Below are 22,166 nucleotides of genomic sequence, written 5' to 3' on the forward strand. Positions count from 1 at the left end.
TCAGCAGGGAGCCTGCTTCCCTCTCTCTCACTCTCTGCCTACTTGTGATCTCTCTCTCTCTCTCTGTCAAATAAATAAATAAATAAATATCTTTAAAATAAAGAAAGAAAGAAAGGAGCCATTCTGTCTGCCTGTGCTCGCTCTCTCCCCCTCTTTCTCTCTGATAAAAAAAAAAAAAAAAATCTTAAAAAAAAAAAAAAGAGGGCGCCTGGGTGGCTCAGTGGGTTAAGCCGCTGCCTTCGGCTCAGGTCATGATCTCAGGGTCCTGGGATCGAGTCCCGCGTCGGGCTCTCTGCTCGGCAGGGAGTCTGCTTCCTCCTCTCTCTCGCTCTGCCTGCCTCTCTGCCTACTTGTGATCTCTCTGTCAAATAAATAAATAAATAATCTTAAAAAAAAAAAAAAAAAAAAAAGAGTCGCATGCTCTATGGACTGAGACAGCCAGGATCCCCAAGATTGCCCTCACTTTAGAAGACAGCCACACTTCGGAGGATTCCCAGGCCTCCTGCACTTCTGATCAACTGGCTGCAAATTTAGGGGTTCTCACAACCCTGGTAGAACTGAATTTTGGTTTCATTGGTTTTCTCTCTTTTTTTGGTTCTGCTCTGATACCTGATACTTACTTTTTCCTTTGTTCTGGCTAGCTTTGGGTTTAGTTTATTCTTTCTCTAGTTCCTTAAGGTGTAAAGTTAGGTTGCTGATTTGAGATCTTTTTTATTTTAAGCATTTTTAGCTATAAATTTCCCTCTTAGCACTGCTTTGCTGCATCCCATAACTTTTGGTTTGTTGTGTTGTTTTCATTTATCTCAAGGTATTTTCTAATTCCCGTTGTCATTTTTCTCTTTGACCCATTAATTGTTTAGGACTCTTGTTTAATTTCTGCTGGCTCATTTACTGTAAATTCCAAGGATTTCGAGTTTCTCTCCCAGGACAAAGGCCAGTCACATTCTTTATCATACCCTGATTCATTGTTAGAGGAGACTACAGGAGGATGTGATTACCAGGAGGCCTGGGCATCCTTCTAAGGGTGGCTGTCTTCTAATGTGAGGGCAGTCATGGGGTTCCTGGCTGTCTCAGTCCATAGAGCATGCAACTCAACAAGAACTGGGGCCCGTCTTGGAAGCTGACTATACCCAGAGTCGTTTGAGGCAGGTCTGGTTAGCCTCAACTGTACATTAAAAATTCTGTTTTCAGGCGCCTGTCTGGCTCAGTGGTTAAAGCCTCTGCCTTCGGCTCGGGTCATGGTCTCAGGATCCTGGGATCGAGCCCCGCATCGGGCTCTCTGCTCAGCGGGAAGCCTGCTTCCTCCTCTCTCTCTGCCTGCCTCTCTGCCTACTTGTGATCTCTGTCTGTCAAATAAATAAATAAAATCTTTTAAAAAATTTATTAAAAAAATTAAAAATAAATAAAAATTCTGTTTTCCCTTTTTTTCCTCCCAGTAAGTTAGATTTTCTTTCTTTCTTTCTTTTTTTTTAAAGATTTTATTTATTTATTTGACAGATCACAAGCAGGCAGAGAGAGAGGAGGAAGCCGGTTCCCTGCTGAGCAGAGAGCCCAATGCGGGGCTCGATCCCAGGACCCTGAGATCATGACCGGAGCCGAAGGCAGAGGCTTTAACCCACTGAGCCACCCAGGCGCCCCTAAGTTAGATTTTCTAATACAAAGTTACTTTATTTGTATAATCAACAGCACTAAACAAGTGACCTCAAAGACCCAAAAGTGCTGTATGTAAGTCATCAACTTTATAAGGATATATTTGAAGATTTTGTAGATCAGTGTGTATAGTTTTGGTTTCATCACTTAACTTCAGAACCTATTTACATTTTAACTCTTGTTGGCTAAATGTATTTAACAGCCCTGCTCTTCATTCATTTATTCAACAAATTTTTATCAAGTAGTTACATGGGTCACATGCTAGTCTGGGTGCTTGGGATTCATTGGTGAACAAAACAGTTTCCTTCTGGATGACACTTACATGTTATGTTACATGTTATGTTCCGTTATATTAAGTTACATTATTTATTAAAGATTTTATTTTTATTATTTTTTTTTTTTAAGATTTTTTATTTATTTATTTGATAGACAGAGAGAGAGCACAAGTAGGCAGAGAGGCAGGCAGAGAGAGAGGGGGAAGCAGGCTCCCCGCCGGGCAGAGAGCCCGATGCGGGGCTCGATCCCAGGACCCTGAGATCATGACCTGAACCGAAGGCAGAGGCTTAAACCACTGAGCCACCCAGGTGCCCCAAAGATTTTATTTTTAAGTGATCTCTACACCCAGCATGATGCTCAGACTCATAACCCTGAGATCAAGAGTTGCATGCTTCACTGACCTTGCCAGCCACGCACCCCAGGAGCTTATATTTTAGGTAACACAGTAAATGAGAAACATAACAAATACCTTATGAAGTAGGTTAGTTAGTGTTACATGCCATGGATAAAAGAAAAAGTAGATAGGGTAAAGGGGAATGGTAGAAGTATGTCTGTGGGTGGGACTGAGGGACAGTATAATCTTAAACAGTGCTCAGGGTAGGCTTTACTGAGAAAATGACATTTAAGTTAAGACTTGAGGGAACTAGCTATGTGGATACCTGGTGAAGGGTCCTCACAAAGGGAGTATTAATTCCAAGGTTATGAGGTTGGAGAATGCCTGACATTCTAGGAAGAGCAAGGAGTCCAGTGTGGTTAGAGCACATGTTGGAAGAGGAGATAGAGATAGAGTTGGGGTCAAAAGAGATATGGTGGAAGGTGGTGTAGATCTTAGGGAGAATTGTAGGTCGAGGTCAGAACTATGGCTTTCGTACTAAGCTACTACTATTCATTCACTTTTCAGTAGGTTCTACAGTTGATGACCCATATTTGTGTTTAGAGTTAAAATTGAATGATGACTGAGTCTCCGTTTGAGCGCGGCCGAAGTGGCTGGCTCGCTTAAGATGAGGTTTCTGCTAGTTCTCCTGGTGGTGGCGGCAGCGGTGATCCGGAGCGATGCCTCGGCCAACCTGGGCGGCATGCCTAGAAAAGATTAAAGATGCAGTACGCCACGGGGCCGCTGCTGAAGTTCCAGATTTGTGTTTCCTGAGGTTATAGGCGGGTGTTTGAGGAGTACATGCGGGTTATAAGCCAGCGGTACCCAGACATCCGCATTGAAGGAGAAAATTACCTCCCTCAACCCATATATAGACACATAGCATCTTTCCTGTCAGTCTTCAAACTAGTATTAATAGGTTTAATAATTGTTGGCAAGGATCCTTTTGCTTTCTTTGGCATGCAAGCTCCTAGCATCTGGCAGTGGGGCCAAGAAAATAAGGTCTATGCATGTATGATGGTTTTCTTCTTGGGCAACATGATTGAGAACCAGTGTATGTCAACAGGTGCATTTGAGATAACTTTGAATGATGTGCCTGTGTGGTCTAAGCTGGAATCTGGTCACCTCCCATCCATGCAAGAGCTTGTTCAAATTCTGGACAATTAAATGAAACTTAATGTGCATATGGATTCAATCCCATATCTTAGATCATAGCCCCACCTATCAGCACTGAAAACTCTTTTATGTTAAGGGATTTTTTGCAAGAGCAGCGTGACTGACATTATGAAGGCCTGTACTGAAGACAGCAAGCTGTTAGTACAGACCAGATGCTTTTTTGGCAGGCTCGTTGTACCTCTTGAAAAACCTCAATGCAAGACAGTTTTTCAGTGCTGGCACATTTTGGAATTCTGCGCATTCGTGGAGTGCAATAATACTGTATAGCTTTTTTTTCTTTCCCAAATCCACTCAGTTAACAGTTTTTAAAAAATGTAGACATTGCCACTTGTACCGTTTTTTCCTTAGTCATATTTGGAAAAGTAGAAAATGGAGTTACAATTTGACTTTCTTTTCAAAGATGTCTGTTAAATCTGTTGTAATTTTATATGAATTTTCCCTTTTTATAGTTTAAAATTGATCTTTTTGGGAATACAGCTGAAGTTCCCAAATACTTTATAAGAGTATATCAGGCATCTTTAATTTGGTCATTTCCAATTTATAGTTTTCAAAATACTGCAGATTGTGAACAGTGCATTATATGAGATTATGGGGGGAAATCCTATATCCAGAGTACTCTACCAGTTTGTGTGTATGTGCATGTGTGCGTGTGTGATTACCAGAGAATTACTAAAAGACCAACTGCTTTTTAAATACTGTTATGTAGTTCAAGTGTCTTGCCTTGACCAATCTAATGAGTTGATTAACTGGGCCTTTATACTTAACTTAATAAAAAACTAAGCAGATGTAAGTTTAAAAAAAAAAATAATGAATGGTGACTGAGTGAATGTGAAACTGGTTATTTGGGTTGTGGGGTTTGTTTTTTTTTTTTTCTTAAGATTTTATTTATTTGAGAGAGGGAGACACGGTCTCCCCACTTAGCAGGGAGCCCAAAGTAGGACTTGATCCCAGCCCCCTGGGATCATGAGCTGAGCCAAAGGCAGACGCTTAACCGACTTAGTCACCCAGGCGCCTGAAATTAGGCCTTTTGAAGAGAAAACAGGCATATGATATTCTAGCATTATTGCCTAATATGAAGATATAGATTGGGGGGAAGGTGGGGTTTATATTATGATGAATGTATACATTTTTATTTGTAGGTATTGTTGAAGGAATTTGTTTGTAAGATAGTCTAAAAAGGTTCCCTTTTAGGAAAAGGTGCTCTTTCATGTTTATTTGGTTTACATAGAATTCTTTTAGCATATTTCCTCCTGGAAGGAACTAGTGTGTATCTTCTTTCCCCCTCAACATTACTGCGAGTTATCTTGCCCTTAGAATTGAACTGCAGGGGATACCTGGGTGGCTCAGTCCGCTAAGCAGCTACTTTCTGCTCAGGTCATGATTTCAGGATCCTCCTCAGCAGGGAGCCTGCTTCTCCCTCTCCCTCTGCTGCTCCCCCTGCTTGTGCTCTCTTGCTCTCCCTCTCTCAAATAAATAAAATCCTAAAATAATAATAATAATAATTGAGTTGCAGAACAGTCTAATGGCTGGTGCAAGCTTTGAATTGGCCTAAGTAAGGTTCTGTAATGAAACGGCTCTATTGCCCATGGTGTTTCTAAAGGCCCTTCTGTGGATCTTCTCTATTTTTTTACTCTAACTTCTGTTGCTTTTGCAACAAGTGCAAATTCTGTGATTCTCTTCCTCCTGGTTTGATTCTGAATTAGTTTACATTTGCCTTTACTTTAATTCAGGTATAGTTTACATAGTGTTATATTAGTTTTAGATATACAGTACAGTGATTCAGCAGTTCCATACATTACCAGGTGCTTATCACCATTATCCTCTTTAATCCCCATCACTTATTTTACCCATCCTGCCACCCACTTCTCCTCTGGTAGGCATCAGTTTGTTCTCTGTAGTTAAGAGTCTGCTTCTTGGTTTCTCTTTTTCCTTTGCTCATCTTTTTGTTTCTTAAATTTCACATATGAGTGAAATCATAATGTATTTGTCTTTCTCTGATTTATTTCACTTAACATTATACTCTTTTTTTTTTTTTTTTTGACAGAGCGAAATCACAAGTAGGCAGACAGGCAAACAGGGGGAGAGAGAGAGGGAAGCAGGCTTCCTGCCGAGCAGAGAGCCCGATACAGGACTCAATCCCAGGACCCTGAGATCATGACCTGAGCCGAAGGCAGAGGCTTAACCCACTGAGCCACCCAGGCGCCCTTACATTATACTCTTGAGCTCCATCCATGTTGCAGATGGCAAGATTTCATTCTTTTTGGCATGTTCAGCTTTTTGGCCTTTTGACTTTCATTCAGCTTATGGCTGAATAATATTCCATTGTGGGTATATATATACCATATCTTTATCCATTCTTCTATCAGTGAACACTTAGGCTGCTTCCTAATTGGGCTATTGTATATAATGTTGCTGTGCTATAAACATAGGGGTGCATATGTCCCTTTGAATTAGTGTTTTTGTATTTTATGGGTAGATATCTAGTAGTGCAATTACTGGATTACAGGGTAGTTTCATTTTTAACTTTTGAGGAACCTCCATACTGTTTTCCACAAAGGCTGTACCAGTTTGCATTCCTACCGACGGTGCAAGAAGGTTCCTTTTTTCTCCAAATCCTTGCCAACACCTGTTTCTTACATTTTTTTTTGGTCATTCTGACAGATGTGAAGTGATACCTCATTGTAGTTTTGATTTTTATTTCCCTGATTATGAGTGATGTTGAGCATCTTTTCATGTGTCTTTTTGCCATCTATATGTCATCTTTGGAGAAATGTCTGTTCATGTCTTCTGCCCATTTTTTAATTGGATTTTGGGGTTTTTTGGTGTTGAGCTGTATCAGTTCTTTATGTATTTTGGGTACTAACCCTTTATGGGTATGTCATTTGTAAATATATTCTCCCATTCAGTAGGTTGCCTTTTAGTTTTGTTGGTTGTTTCCTTCGCTGTACAGAAGCTTTTTGTATAGTATAGTCCCAATAATTTATTTCTGCTTTTATTTCCCTTGCTGTAAGAGACCTATCTAGAAAAATGTTACTGTGGCTGATGTCAGAGACATTACTGCCTGTGATCTCTTCTAGGATTTTTATGGTTTCGGTTCTCATATTTAGGTCTTTAATACATTTGAGTTTACTTTTGTTTACAGTGTAAGCAGGTTGTCCAGTTTCATTCTTTTGCATGTAGCTATCCTGTTTTCCCGACACCATTTATTGAAGAGACTATCTTTTTCTCATTGGAAAGTCTTTCCTGCTTTGTTGAAGATTAATTGACTGTATAATTGTGGGTTTATTTCTGGATTTTCTATTCTGTTCTGTTGACCTATGTGTCTTTTTTGTGCCTGTTTTGATTACTGCAGCTTTGTGATATTCTTTTTTTAAAGATTTATACATTTGAGAGAGAGAGTGCATGTGAGCATGTTGAGGGGCAGAGGGAGAGATAATTTCAAGCCGAATCAGTGCTGAGCCCGACATAGGGCTCTATCTCACAACCCTGAGATCATGACTGGATCTGAAATTGAGTCAGATGCCCTGACTGACTGAGCCACCCCGGAACCCTTGGACATGTGTATCTCTCATTTTATAATACAAGTTTTTACATAAATCTAACTTTTTTGTATTGTGCTTATATATTTTTTCTGACTGTTGCTGCTTTTCTGATGACAGTACTGAATTTGGTGTTATGATTGGACATTTTCTTTTTTTTTTTTTTTTTTAAAGATTTTATTTATTTATTTGACAGAGAGAAATCACAAGTAGATGGAGAGGCAGGCAGAGAGAGAGAGAGAGAGAGGGAAGCAGGCTCCCTGCTGAGCAGAGAGCCCGATGTGGGACACATACATCGATCCCAGGACCCCGAGATCATGACCTGAGCCAAAGGCAGCGGCTTAACCCACTGAGCCACCCAGGTGCCCAAGGACATTTTCTTTTAGGGAGTGTGTATCTAAAATATATTTAAAATATCTTTCCTTTCTATGTGTTTTTAAATATCATCTTTAAAAGTGAGCTCATGCAGAAGTACTTGTCTTAACCTCCCTGTTTTTAATTTATTTTTTATTTCCAGGTATTCTGTCTTGTCTCCTGGAGTAGGTAGTCGTTTTATCCAGCCACTTGTCCTATTCTTGAAATGTGGATATCTCTTCTCTACATGTTTTACCTCCATGGTTTGGATTGGAAAAGGCTGCTTTTTTTTGTTGTTCCTTTTCTCAGATTCAACATTGAGAGGCTCCTAGGATGCAGTTCTCTTGCCAAGTTCTCCAGAAAGAAAGAAGCAACTGATGTACATGTTCTGCTTTTTGCTTAATTACAAAGAAATTATTTTGGAAGCTGAAACTGATGCTTAATTTGAAACAGGTGCTTAGATGTTGGTGTATGTTAATACTTTACCTTTTGTTCCAAACAGGAAGACTAAATACAGAGCAAGTATGGATGGTTTCATGGGTTTTTTGTTGTTGGTTGGGTTTTTTTTTTTTTTTTTTTTTAATGTCTTCCATTTTCGGCCACTGTCATAAGCACAGTCAAATCTGCAAGGAGTACATTCCAAATATGTGTTCTAATATGAAATGAAAGAGATGCTTCAAAACTACAAATATTAAATATCTAAATCATGACTCATCCTTTGAAGTACATTTGCTGGAAAAGAACAAAAGCCCAATTTTGCAATAAAACCTTTGATGTGATAAAGAAGCATAAAGACAAAATGATTCAAGGTTAACAGAGTCTGTCAAATATACGTTTATATGTGCAAATCTACATTTTGGACGAGAAGCGGGATTTTTCTCCTAGAGAAGGAAGCTGTTGCTGGTTTCTGTCTTGAGAAGTCTTTGGACATTTCATATTTTTAAATGATTTTTCACTTTTCTAAGGAAGGACCACATTGTACATTTGCTAACCGAGTGAATGCATGGTTGAGTTTACTGAAAGTTCGGAAAAGGAAACAAAACAGCTTCAAGTCCAGTGATGGAACCCTGTTCACCTCCCTCAGATGAGAGACTCCTATATTGCAAATTACTCCATTCTTTTTTGTGGATTCTTACATAGCACTTGAGACATGGAAACATGCTGCTAAGCAGGAACAAGTGTGGCTTAAGTGGTTTTTCTGTTCAGAAAATATGGTGGATTCTCTATTATGACCTGCCTTCAACTTTGGGCATGGAGGAATGGGGAACAAAAACATACCCAGAGAATTCCTTTCTCCTGAGAAAAAAGCAGCAAAAATGCCTTATGCAGCTCCATCTGACTTTATGGCATCTTACATTCTGTAGCTCCTGTTTTCTAAAAACATAAATAACTTTGTTCCTTTGACCCAAGATGGGTACTCAGATGTTTGGTTTATTTTTTTAGGTGAGATGTAATGTTAGGCTGTAAAGACTGGGACTCAGGTAATATTGCCCAGTTGGAACTGAACTTACTCATCAGAGAATGGACTTCAGTAGCAATGTTCCCAAATTCGTGGTTGATTTAGAAGAAATTCAGGGTCTGGAAAACACCTCAAACAAGAAAAATAGTTCAATAAAAATACGGATCTTCCTCTTCTCTGTAAAGCTTACACCATGTGATGAACAGACTGTAATGTAAAGCTATTGCTTCCATATCAACAGAAGACCACTGTATGAATTGTCAGCTCTTTACATAAGAAGAAAACTGAGTCTTTGTGAGAAAAAATTTGAAACTTCTTAGATACAATTAAGAACAAATTGCCTTAGGTCATAATCTGTGATTTAGGGAATTTGCCTAGGGTCACTCATGCTGTGATACTAAAAACTTAGGGCAAATTTACCCTAAAAAATTTAGCAGTGACAGAAATGGCCAAAAGTGCTAATTATTGAGTACTTTTAGTGATTAAATTGGTCAACCTGTATGAATTGGCATAAGAAAGCTTTTTAGTAAAAATAATTACATAATATAGATAAAATTTCCTTTGAGGGCAAATACTGAGTGGTACAGCATAGAAATAACTTTGGATAAAGGTAACTTTTCTCTAAGTAACTTCTCAGTCAACTTCTTGATACTTGCTTTGACTATTTTGGAGTTCTTAAAGACAGAAAGGAACCTCCATACATGAGTCCCATTGGTATGTTGAGAATTTATATCTTTAGTTTCCTGTTATCCATCTTCCCCATGTCCTTTTTGCAGTGTTTTGGGTAAGATCATTTGGCAGGGGATAGGGACTTTATACTGTCAGCTCCAGTGAAACCATCTCTGTTCCATTTGTTTGAGTATATATCAGACTCATCTTCTCCAGTTGCTTTGTATTTTTTATTTCACAGCTAAAACCACTGTTAAATGCTCTCATTCAAGTTCTTTTGCATTTTTAGTGGTTGTCACCAGAAAGCATCTAACAAAATGGGTCTATGCCAGTTGTACTAGCCCAGTGTTTACTTAATATTCCTACATTTTCCCCTTGGGCTATTTTGTTCCCTTCTTGATGGGAAAAGCTGTAATTTTAGGCAGGACTACGCCTCCATCAGTAGCTGTGCCTACTTACTTCCCTTTCTTCATCCATGTCAGCTGGCAGTTTTTCTTTTAAAAAGTTAAAAACGGGATATGTGCAATAGAAATATATATATATGTATATTTTAATACTTGTGGACAAATGTTACAAGTTGTTTAAGAACAACAAAATCACCAATGTCTTCCATTTTGAGATGTGTATAGTTTTGTAAGCATTAGTGCTTGGTAGCATATTATAGTGCCATGTTAGGGGTTAGTGCATGAGCCTAGTAATAATTTAAACTCCAGGATGAATTATTGATAATAACCAATAGTGTAAAATGAGTGGAAAATCGAGACTTTTCTTTTATTCATAAATAGCAGAATCATGATATTCTCCCTGGGGAAAGGAGATTAAGGCCAAAAAGACTCATTTATGAATAGAACTGTGGGATCACAGTGTAAAATACCATGTCTGAGGAGAGTGAAGCTTTCTCTGAGGTAGCTGGAAACCAGCTGCCTTCGTGTCTTATGAAACCTCATATCAAAATGAGGCCCCATTTCATGATTCTGCTTTGTTCTCTTAGTTTGAGAGGAGATTGTTCTTACGCTGTTTTCACATGGTGTGTCTTGTAAGTAAAATTTATTATTTAATCCACTCCTTTTGCATCAAGAAATTATTTTTTATTTTGCATGTGTTACTGAGATGCTGTGTTAGTCACGTACTTTTCTAACCTGCAGACCATTTACATTTTCTGTCTGCAGCATGCTAATTGTTCTGGAAGAACGCTGGTCAGTAGTTCAGTGTCCTACATTAATTTGTCACAGGCTTTTCCTGTTTCACAACCTGAATTGTGTGTTGATGGGACTCCAGACCTTTTCATAAGAATTGGAATGTAGCTAGATGGAGCCTGAGCAGGTTGTCATGTAATAATCATGTAATAACTGTCTCTCTTGCTTGGTTATAGTAAGCCACCTCAGACAGCCTTCACTTTTTCCTGCTTGTAAAAATAAAAGTTGTTTTGTCCCGAAAGCACAAGATAGCTTTCTGTGGAAAAGAAATTCCTACCTCTAAAAGCTGCATTGAGAACTTGGAAAGAGCAGTTTTCTGAGGTGATTTTTAAATCTCAGTATTATGAGAGTTCAGGATTTATTGACACAGATTCTATAGTTACCATGATGAGACACAAAACTAACGTGTCTCCAGTACACAAGTAGCTCAAGCAAGTAGACTCTGTAGCAGCAGATATCCAGGGACCCCGGTTTAGATCAGAGTGTACTTAAAGTAGTTGTACTCTTGGCTCTAGTAGTTCAGCGCCTGGGAGAATCCATTTCCAAAAAAGCATTTAAATATTTTGAAAAATACCTCTGAAAAGATAATGAATGCAAAATAGCACAGTATATAGGAAAGGATATTTCCTGTTGCAAAAAAATAAAAAATAAAAGCCATAAAACGAATAATGATTTTCAAGAGGTAGAATCTTAGTAGCAATAACAGTTTTGCATGTATAGCAAATTGTATTAGCAATGTTGTACAATAGAAATAAATATTACTACTTGAGTTGGTGAAGCTCTGTGACCAGCAGAGTTGCACCAAAAGATGATGTTTTAGGCAAAGAACATATAAAAGGTACTTTAAAAACTGAATGTATATGAATATATCATTGTGTGAGAAATAGCAACTTCTGTTTAAGCTAAAGGTTAGAGACCCTATTTGTTTCCGAAAGCAGAGGGTTAGAGCCATTGAATGAAATTTTTCTAGTGGTTAATTAACCTGGAAACAAATGTACTCCTACTGATGTAGCCCCGTGGATGCCATCGAGTGGGGATTTTGCTTATGGTGTACTTTTCAGCAACAGGCGTTTATAGAAGAGCCTACTTTGGGCTCTGTCACCTTTTCTTTTCTCCTTTAGTTCTCTGGGTGCATTTTAAGAATGGAAAAGTTTGGGAGTGGTGTGTGTGTGTTTGGGTTAAAAACAAACCAAGAACTTGGATAGCTGGCTTTTCCTTGTATGCCTGTGGTTAGTTTAAGGGAGTTAGAATTTAAGGATGTAAAGCAGAGGATTGAACGAAACAGCCAAAGACAGCATGTTGGTTTTATAAACCTTGTCTGATATACATGTGCTGAGGATTTTGGTCTGTGACTCTTTATTTTAATAAGAGCCCAGCAAACTAGTGTTTTGATACAAGGAACCTCACATCTCCCATCAGGATATAATAGTAAAATGGAAGCTGACTTCTTACTCCCTTTTACCTTGTGTTCATTTTGGCCATTTAGCACCTTGAAGGTGCCTGAAAAGATTAGGTCTGTGTTCCCTTGTTTTCCAAGGGGAAAAAACTAAAAGTAGAATGAATCTTTTAAAATAGTGCCTCTTGAATATTTAATTCTTCTAAGGCAACTCCAGAGGATAGGGAGAAGGCTATTATATTAAATTGATTATAGCTCCTCTTTAAATGTCCTACGCCATCAGTTGGTGTTAGAGACATTGGAATAACCAAGCAATATTCAGTCATCTGCACGATCATGAGGACACCGCTGTGTATTATAGTGATGTCAACAATTTAGTTACTTAAAACAAAGACTACCCTTAACAGCCACGTTAATACTTGTAAATGCTAAAATGTGCTACAAGTTTTTGTAGTCTCTATGCGGTTATTACTTTTCAATGTTGTTGTAGTCTGATGTTTACTCTTTTGTGTACCTGTGATATGCAAAATATGAAGAGACCCTTGGCCTCCAGGAGTTTACATTCTCATGGTGCTGCTGGTGCAAGCAAATTGCTTCTAGTTTATTCAGAGCATTGCTTGGCTGTTAACCATACCCTATTTGGAAGAATCCCTTGGCGGATAGTTTTCAAAGCAGGAGTCCATGCTAAATTTCAGGGCATTGATTTTGAGTTTACATATATCAGCTCTGCTGTTCATAAACTACTTTTCCCCAGGGGCTGTGCAGATAAAGTTCATTAATGTGACTCAGAAATCATTCTGCGTAAGAGCATCTTCACCATCTTTACACAACCTGTGCTCTTCTATGCTATAGCTGTCAATAAATGGCCAAGAAAACTTACTGCTCCAAAAGACTGTACATCTCTCAATTCTCTTTCTTTTCCCAGAGTTTTTACATCATTCTCTACCCAAAAGGGCCAGCATTTGCAATTAAGCTTTTTGTAATTAAGTAGTGGTCCTCATTTTAACGTTTTTGTGCATGACTGTAACTCTATTCTGAAGCAGCATTGTGATGTGGAGCATCTGCCCTGCCTGCATTTCTAAGCAATCACTTTCTTAACCCACATTTTCAGTTGAAACTTGCATGAATCCTTGTTATTGCCCCTAATTCCTCTGAATCAGGGGGTCTTCTCTGCATGTTTATTAAAACTGGGTCTGAACAAAAGTGCAAGCAATAGTGGCAGGCCCAGAACTCCGATTTTAGAATACTGCTCTTCTAATGCATGGTTGAAAATGTCCAGTGTTACGTGGTGACTAGTAGATATATTTATGCATTTATTAATGAAGCAATAGAGACTTAAACCAATAGTCTGAATTTACTGTTTGGATTATTTTCATTTTCTAATTAAAGATTATCTTAACTTCCATTGAAAATGGAAGCTAGAAGATAAACAGGGGCAACCACAAGACATTCAAACTGTCAGGAATAGAGAGCATGACAGTGCTCACCCTCTAACCTCTTGCCTGGTTCCCTTATTCCCCAAGCATGTTAAAAAGCAAAACAAAGGCACAAACTAAGCATGTTAAATAAATAAGCTGCTATGGCTATATTAATCAGAAAGGTGCAGAGTTTCAGAAAGAGTATGAAAGTAGGGAATTAGCAGTGTAGAATATATAAAATAATGAAGTATGGGCTTTGTCTGATAAAATTTACGTGTCTTATGTTTGGATCTCTTAAAACTCATATCTTGGAAGTGAATGGAAGCAATACACACGTATTTCAGATGTTCCAGGATTTTCGGATAACCAGCCGACTCTTCAGGATGCTGCTGGTACCAACCAGCCCAGCCATGAAGGTTCCCTGCAGCAAAGGAGACTACTCCATTGTGTGGAAACAGTGCTAAAAATACCAACAAATCTTTGGTTTGGATTTTCTTTTGTTACTGTATTATAGAAATGTTTTGTTTTTAAAATTTTATAGCCAGGGGTTTATCCATGATATTTTTGCTCAGACTGCATAATTTGTTGCCTAATGCTTCTGATGCCAGGTAAACTGCGGGTTTTTCCACTTTTGAAAAAAGGAAAAACCTTGCCATTTATTTCCTTGCTTGATGAAGAAAATAGATCAATTTATTGTGATAGCTTAAGATTTTTTATTAGATTCCTGACTTTGAAAATAACCCTGTTAAGTGCAAATGATCACGACAAATAATATACAAATGGAATTCGTAGCTGAATGGCATAAACAGAAGATAATTCAGAGTTAGATCAGATGACTCATGCTAGGCCCCTCCCAGGTTTCATGTTCTCTGATTGAAAAATAATTTTTCTTAAGCCATTTTAACCTGTTCTCTTTGCTGTGGGATTTCACTCCAAATGCCTTTGGGAATATTGAAGTGTAAGTGGTAACTTTCTAGTAGTTCAGAACTGAATTAGACTTAAACGGTCATTGCAGTGTTTAGTGTCCACTTAAGTATAGGCTGTGAGATAATTATTTCCCATTTGTAAATTTGCTTCTTGTCACTTACTTATATCTGCCAACCAACAAAACCAGTAAAGATATAGGGAGGAGTTTCTCTCAGCTCTGTGCCCATTATTCCACAAAAGCATATAGTTAAAAAACCAAACATTACAGATTTCTCTAGGAACTTTTATGCCTAAACCTCCTTTAAAATCAAAATAGATATCGTAAAGTTACTGACAATTCAAAAAGTTTTTTTTTCTCCCTTGCTGATTGTATGCCGTGCCATCAGTTTTCCTCCCAGAGATAAGAATGGTATTCTGGCAATACATTATGGTCAGTCCTTAAATAACAGTAAGAGTCTTGGCACTTACCTTAAAATGACCTGTCACTTACAGAGTCCTACTATATTACAGTATCATTCACATACTTTTATTTAGCATCCTCCAAGTACAGTTGCTCACTATTTCTACTTGCTGTTCTGTATTTTCTTCATTACACCATTGGTATACAATGTTAAAAAGAATTTCACTGAATGTTTATAAAGTATTACAAAAGGCAGCTTTTTAATCTATGCATCCTTGGGACTTCAGAAATTTTATTCTTTGATGTAAAAGGAAACTGCTATACGAGTTGGAAACTCTGCACCTATGTGTGTGCGCGCGCGTGTGTGTGTATATATATTTTGGCAATAAAGCAGCATGGGCTGAGAATGCACTGAAACCACTGTGTTACTCATTACTTGGAATGGGTAATTTTTTTAAACTAATTTTTTAAAAGATTTTATTTATTCGTCAGAGAATGGGGAGAGAGCATAAGCAGGGGGAGAAGCAGGCTCCCCGCTGAGCAGGGAGCCTTATGCAGGACTTGATCAGAATGGGTAATTTCTTTTTTTTTTTTTTTTTTTTTTAAGATTTTATTTATTTATTTGACAGAGATCACAAGCAGGCAGAGAAGCAGGCAGAGAGAGAGGAGGAAGCAGAGAGCCCAATGCGGGGCTCGATCCCAGGACCCCGGGGTCACGACCCGAGCCGAAGGCAGAGGCTTTAACCCACTGAGCCACCCAGGCGCCCCATAGAATGGGTAATTTCTAATAATGCAGTAGATTATTGAGATGGGAGGAGCCAAACCAGAGATCTGGGGAGGTAGGCTCCAGATGTTAGGAAAGACTAAAGATCTGGGTGTTGATACCAAGTTGTAGCAATCTCTGCTGTAGACCAAGGGAAGTGGCATCCATGTGAACAAAGAGGCATTCCATTTAAGGTTAGGTCATGCCCTATTTTTTTTTTTTAACTTTTTTAGATACTTATTTATTCATTTGAGAGAGAGAGCACAAGCAGAGGGAGAGGCAGAGAGAGAGGGAGAAGCAGACTCCGCTGAGGGAGCCTGATGCGAGCTTGATCCCAGGACCCTGGTACCATGGCCTGAGCCGAGGGCAGACACCCAACCGACTGAGCCACCCCAGCATCCCTCATTCCCTGCCTTTAGAGCTAACCTTATACTAGGTATGAGCAAATGTTTAGTTTTTTTAAGATTTTATTTGAGAGAGAGAGCACAGTTGGTGGAGAGGCAGAGGGAGAAAAACTGCCCATTCAGCAGGGAACCTGACATGGGGCTTCATCCTGAGCCGAAGGCAGTCATTTAACTGAGCCACCCCAAATGTTTAGTTTTTGATAAGGAAATAGCTAAGTATAATAATGTTTAAGCTATTGCAGGGAATCCTTCCTATCTAAAATATATAAACCATTTTAAATGCTTTGTATTGAATATTAGCTATCTTTTTTTTTTTAAGATTTTATTTATTTATTTGACAGAGATCACAAGTAGGCAGAGAGGCAGGCAGAGAGAGAGGAGGAAGTAGGCTCCCCGCTGAGCAGAGAGCCCGATTCGGGCTCCGATTCGGTCCCCAGGACCCTGGGATCATGACCTGAGCCGAAGGCAGAGGCTTTAACCCACTGAGCCACCCAGGCGCCCCAGGGGAAAGTTTTTAAGTTTAAAGTAAGAAAGTACATGTTACAAACTTCCTTGGGATTGGCTCCTGTCAAGTAGAGAGGAACAAAAGCTATGTGGTTTTTGTAGTATGATTACTAATGTAATAATAGTTCCTTCCTGTGATTTATGACTAATCATTTAGCAAACACTAATATACTCCACTCCCAGGTACTGTGTTAGATGTTAGGGTTACAAAAATGGGGATAGTTTCTGCTGTTAACTCAGGAGTTTAAAAGTTTACAACTCAGGTAATTTTTTTTTTTTTAAGATTTTATTTATTTATTTGACAGAGATCACAAGTAGGCAGAGAGGCAGGAAGAGAGAGAGAGAGAGAGGAGGAAGCAGGCTCCCCGCTGAGCAGAGAGCCCCATGTGGGATTCGATCCCAGGACCCTGAGATCATGACCTGAGCCGAAGGCTGTGGCCTAACCCACTGAGCCACCCAGGCGCCCCTCAAAGTTTACAACTCAGGAAGAACTTAAGTATGCAGTTTTACTTTTCTTAAAACTATGGAATTTTTTTTTTTTTTTTTTAAGATTTTATTTATTTATTTGACAGACAGAGATCACCAGTAGACAGAGAGGCAGGCAGAGAGAGAGAGGAGGAAGCCGGCTCCCTGTGGAGCAGAGAGCCCCATGCGGGGCTCGATCCCAGGACCCTGCGATCATGACCCGAGCCGAAGGCAGAGGCTTTAACCCACTGAGCCACCCAGGCGCCCCAAAACTATGGAATTTTGAAAATGTTTTTATTCAACATATACACAGTGCCAAATTATTGCAAACTGTAGCAAAGTAGACTTAGTATCTGTTAGTATCAGTCAATCATTGATGTTTGAAAGACTTTCATAGGAACCCTTATACCACCTGAAGGCATCCTTTAAAAGGATTGTTTAAAAAGTCAACCATGTGTGAGACTATCAATTAGTCTCATAAATTAACATTTATGAAAGACATAATATCAGAATTATAAATGGACATGCCCTTTGACTTTTCCCACTGTAAGAATCACTCCTACAGAAATACCAGTACAGATCTGTAAAAATAGGTATAAGGATCCAATATAAGATGGTTATATTTTGATATATTCACTTCACTGAATCATGTAGGTAGTTTGTGTATTGGCTAGTATTGAAAATTGTGACATTTATTGTGTAAAATGCAGGTTGCAGAATAATATGAAAAATGGAATTGCTTTTATGTCTATCCATGTACATCCATATGCATAAAGATTATTATTTACTGAGCACCTAGTATGTGCTAAGCACTGCTGTAATTCTATTAGATGCATTCATTAATTCATTTAATCTTCACTATACCCGTTTTTTGGTTTTTGTTTTTTTAAGATTGATTTATTTCTCTCTGCACCCAATGCGGGGCTTGAACTCACAACCCTGAAATCAAAAGTTGCACTCTTTGAATTTATTATTATTCCAAGTAGCTTCATTTTTAAATTTAGCTTTCCAACTCTGTTTTTGTGCTTTCGACACTTTTGCAATGATTTTCTGCTCCTCACTAAGTAAATCACACTTGCTTCTGCACACGTGAAACTACTCCAGGCCCCGCTGATGTGTTTTCTCGTTCTAGACCACCTAGTAAAAACTGCAGGTCTCACTGAATTGGCCTTCCTGAAGTCAGCCTATGTATATCCCACATGTGGATTTAGGAGCTTTCGTAAAGATAAACGATTCTATTACCAGGGATTTGGGACAGCCTAGTTTTGTTAGAGGCTGTATTGTAGGACAGCCTTCAATGGTATGTCAAATGCTGCACCATTCTGAAAGCCTATGGATGCTGTCACCAGAAAAGTAGAAACCAACCCTAGTTGTCAATCCCTATTTTACAGGAAGAGTTGAAATAAATTCTTCATGTTCATGGCTAATATGTATCCAGACCACAAAGTGAATCCAAATAGTTTGGCTCCAGTGCCTGCTCGCTTCCCAGCATGCTCTCCTATGCCTTTCAAAGATGAAAAGGGAAGTGTACTTTGCACCCTTTATTTTGTCTGTCTTACATGTATGAAATTTTTTTCTAGAGTAAGCATGTAATTTCTATTTGGGGGGGGGCACTATTTAAAACCAGCCAGGTTAATTTGATGTTCAGTTTAAGCATTTAACTTTCCATTAAATTTTCTGACAAATCAGCAAATCCAGAGTTTAAGCAAAACAAGAACATACCCACAAGGGGAGCCCTCCTACACTGTTGGTGGGAATGCAAGCTGGTGCAACCACTCTGGAAAACAGCATGGAGGTTCCTCAAAATGTTGAAAATAGAGCTACCCTATGACCCAGCAATTGCACTACTGGGTATTTACCCTAAAGATACAAACGTAGTGATCCGAAGGGGCATGTGCACCCTAATGTTTATAGCAGCAATGTCTACAATAGCCAAACTATGGAAAGAACCTAGATGTCCATCAACAGATGAATGGATAAAGAAGATGTGGTATATATACACAATGGAATACTATGTAGCCATCAAAAGAAATGAAATCTTGCCATTTGAGACCACATGGTTGGAACTAGCAAAATAAGTCAATCGGAGAAAGACAACTATCATATTGATGAGGGAGCACGAGGCTGGCTGAAGACAAAACAAAAGCTGGCGCCTTGTGCCCCCCCCATCCGCTCCCCCTCAGTCCTATGTGTAGCATCCCTCAGGCAGCCCTGACTGCCATGAACAATAAGCAAATAGTTAACTTACAGAGCTCACAGTCCGGCTAGACAGGAGTCTCCCTTGGCTTAGAAATGTCCTAAATCTCACTAACAAAGACGATTGATAGCAGGATTGTGACAACCCACCAAAAAGTCTCCCAACTATCTTAATGTTAATGGCTGGTCTAAAGACATCATTGATCCAGCTGCAAGGGGTAGGCGGGGGACATCCTAGCACCTCCTAGGCCCTCGTTAGCATATGAAAACTCCATTGAAACCTCCCTTCCCCTCACCTTCCCCCAACCGCAGGGTACACAACCTGCTATCCCTCACAACCCGGGGTAGCAGCTCTTCCTGCCCATGGGTCCTGTCCCCGTGCTTTAATAAACCACTATTTTGCACCAAAGATGTCTCAAGAATTCTTTCTTGGTCATCGGCTCCGGACCTCAGCCCACCGAACCTCACCTAGGTTCTAGAACTTCATCAATATGATCTCCCTGATATAAGGAAGTGGAGATGCAACATGGGGGGGTTAAGGGGGTAGGAGAAGAATAAATGAAACAAGATGGGATTGATGAAGTTCTAGAACCTAGGTGAGGTTCGGTGGGCTGAGGTCCGGAGCTGATGACCAAGAAAGAATTCTTGAGACATCTTTGGTGCAAAATGGTGGTTTATTAAAGCACGGGGACAGGACCCATGGGCAGGAAGAGCTGCTGCCCCGGGTTATGAGGGTAGGCATGTTATATACCTTGCGGTTGGGGAAAGGTGAGGGGAAGGGATGGGAGTTTCAACAGAGTTTTTCACATGTTAAGGAGGGCCTACAAGGTGCGGGGGGGGGGGGGGGGGGGGGCGCTTGCCCTTATGGCTTGATCAATGTCATCTTTAGGTCAGGCATTAACATCAAGATAGTTGGGAGATTCTTGGTGGGGTATTATGATCCTGCTATCATTTACATTCCCTTCTACCTCAGCCTCCTCCAGTTTATGGGGGGGGAGAGAGACATTAGGGCTTCAGGAACTGAGAGTTATTTGCCTCTGGAAATTTGTGCTATTGATAAGGTAACCTCCCTGTTTAGATCTCTAGGACATCTGTAGAGCAAGGGAGATTCCTGTTCTGCAGGATTGTGATCCCTGCAAGTTAACTATTTATCGTTTTATGGCAGTCAGGGGTGCCTGAGGAATGCCACACATATTAGGGAAGGGAGTGGGTGGAGAGGGGGGTGCAAGGCGCCAGCTTTTGCTTTGTCTTCAGCCAGCCTCCTGCTCCCTCATCAGGATTGAGGGGGAGACAAACCATAAGTGACTCTTAATCTCACAAAACAAACTGAGGGTTGCTGGAGGGAGGGGGGTTGGGAGATGGGGGGTGGGGTTATGGACATTGGGGAGGGTATGTGCTATGGTGAGTGCTGTGAAGTGTGTAAACCTGGTGATTCACAGACCTGTACCCCTGGGGATAAAAATACATGTTTATAAAAAAAAAAAAAAAAAAAATTAAAAACAAAAAAACAAAACCCACAAAAACAAAGAACAAAAAAAAAGAAAGAACATACCCACAGACAATAAAAACCCCAATAGTATTAATTTATTAGGTCCATTCTTTAGGAGTAGAAAGTAAAAGTTCTTCTGGTACTGAGTCTTCACCCTTATTTATGGAATCAAATTTTGCAACTCAAAAGCATAAAGTAATTCAGAATTTACTTGTTTAAAATATTTTAAAGGGAAATGGCCTCAAGGCAGTATAAAGTGGAAAGAATGGAAATAAGAAAATGGCTCCTAGCTACATCTGCACCAAGTCCAGTTTTCTATGCACCAACACTTGGCTAGACCATGTCTGGATTGTGCTCTTGCCAGCCCCTCAGTGGTCTGCCTGCTGCCCCTATAAACCCATTCTCCACAACTGTTATGAAGTTCTACACAAGTGAAGCCAATCCTGCTGTAGGTGGTTGCCTCTAAAACTCTGCAAGGGCTTCCATTGTTCTTGGGATTAAAACATTCTTCAGGGGCGCCTGGGTGGCTCAGTGGGTTAAGCCACTGCCTTCGGCTCAGGTCATGATCTCAGGGTCCTGGGATCGAGTCCCGCATCGGGCTCTCTGCTCAGCAGGGAGCCTGCTTCCTTCTCTCTCTCTCTCTGCCTGCCTCTCAGTGTACTTGTAATTTCTCTCTGTCAAATAAATAAATAAAATCTTTAAAAAAAAAAAAAAAAAAAAATAAAACATTCTTCAGGAGGCCAGCAAGTCCTTGCACCCTCTGGTTTCTGGCCACTGGTGCACCTCCTGCACATCTTTTAAGGGCCTTTGCACAGGTTTCCCCCTCCATTCCCTAATCAACTCCTACTCTTTCAGACCAAGGCTGAAGTGTCACTTCCTCAAAACAGCCTTCCTGACCACTGCCCCCCAACCAGGTCTGTTACCTCCCATAAATGCTGGTAGCTCTATGTCCCTTTTCTTCAAGTCAGAGTAGTAATTTCACATGTATTCATGTGGTTATTTGAATGTCCACCTCTAATGAGATTATAAACTCTGTGCAGGTAGAGAGTGGCTCTTTTTGCTTTCTGTCTTTTATCCCCAGAAGTCAGTATACTTTAAATAGATAAATAATATGATAAGGTACTGAACCTAAGTGCTGCATAAAGCAAAACAGGAAAAAACAGCATTTTGGGAATGTTTGATGTTTGGCATTCCTCGCATTATCACCCAGTTACCTCTCATTGTCATTCCTCTCATTATTACCTACTTTAGAAATGAAAAGAGAAAGAGAAATTGTACATTATCCAGTTAGTTTATTGAGTATTATCTACAGAATAGGTATGTACCAATATTTTATGTAAGAAAAAATATGGTTTCTTGGTCTTCACCATAACAACTGCTCCATTTAGAAATAACAGTAGTCAACATTTTTTTTTTAAATCTATTTATTTAACAGACAGAGATTACAAGTAGGCAGAGAGACAGGCAGAGAGAGAAGAGGAAGCAGGCTCCCCACGGAGCAGAGAGCCCAAT

General features: G+C 39.6%; 2 pseudogenes; one reads left to right on the plus strand and one right to left on the minus strand.

The window, feature by feature from the left end:
• Positions 1 to 2,288: 2,288 nt before the first annotated feature.
• Positions 2,289 to 4,256, plus strand: LOC116590927 (annotated as a pseudogene).
• A 13,658-nt stretch (positions 4,257 to 17,914) lies between these two features.
• Positions 17,915 to 18,290, minus strand: LOC116590928 (annotated as a pseudogene).
• Positions 18,291 to 22,166: the final 3,876 nt, after the last annotated feature.

This window comes from Mustela erminea, chromosome 5 (genome assembly GCF_009829155.1).
Source record: "Mustela erminea isolate mMusErm1 chromosome 5, mMusErm1.Pri, whole genome shotgun sequence".
Lineage (NCBI taxonomy): Eukaryota > Metazoa > Chordata > Mammalia > Carnivora > Mustelidae > Mustela > Mustela erminea.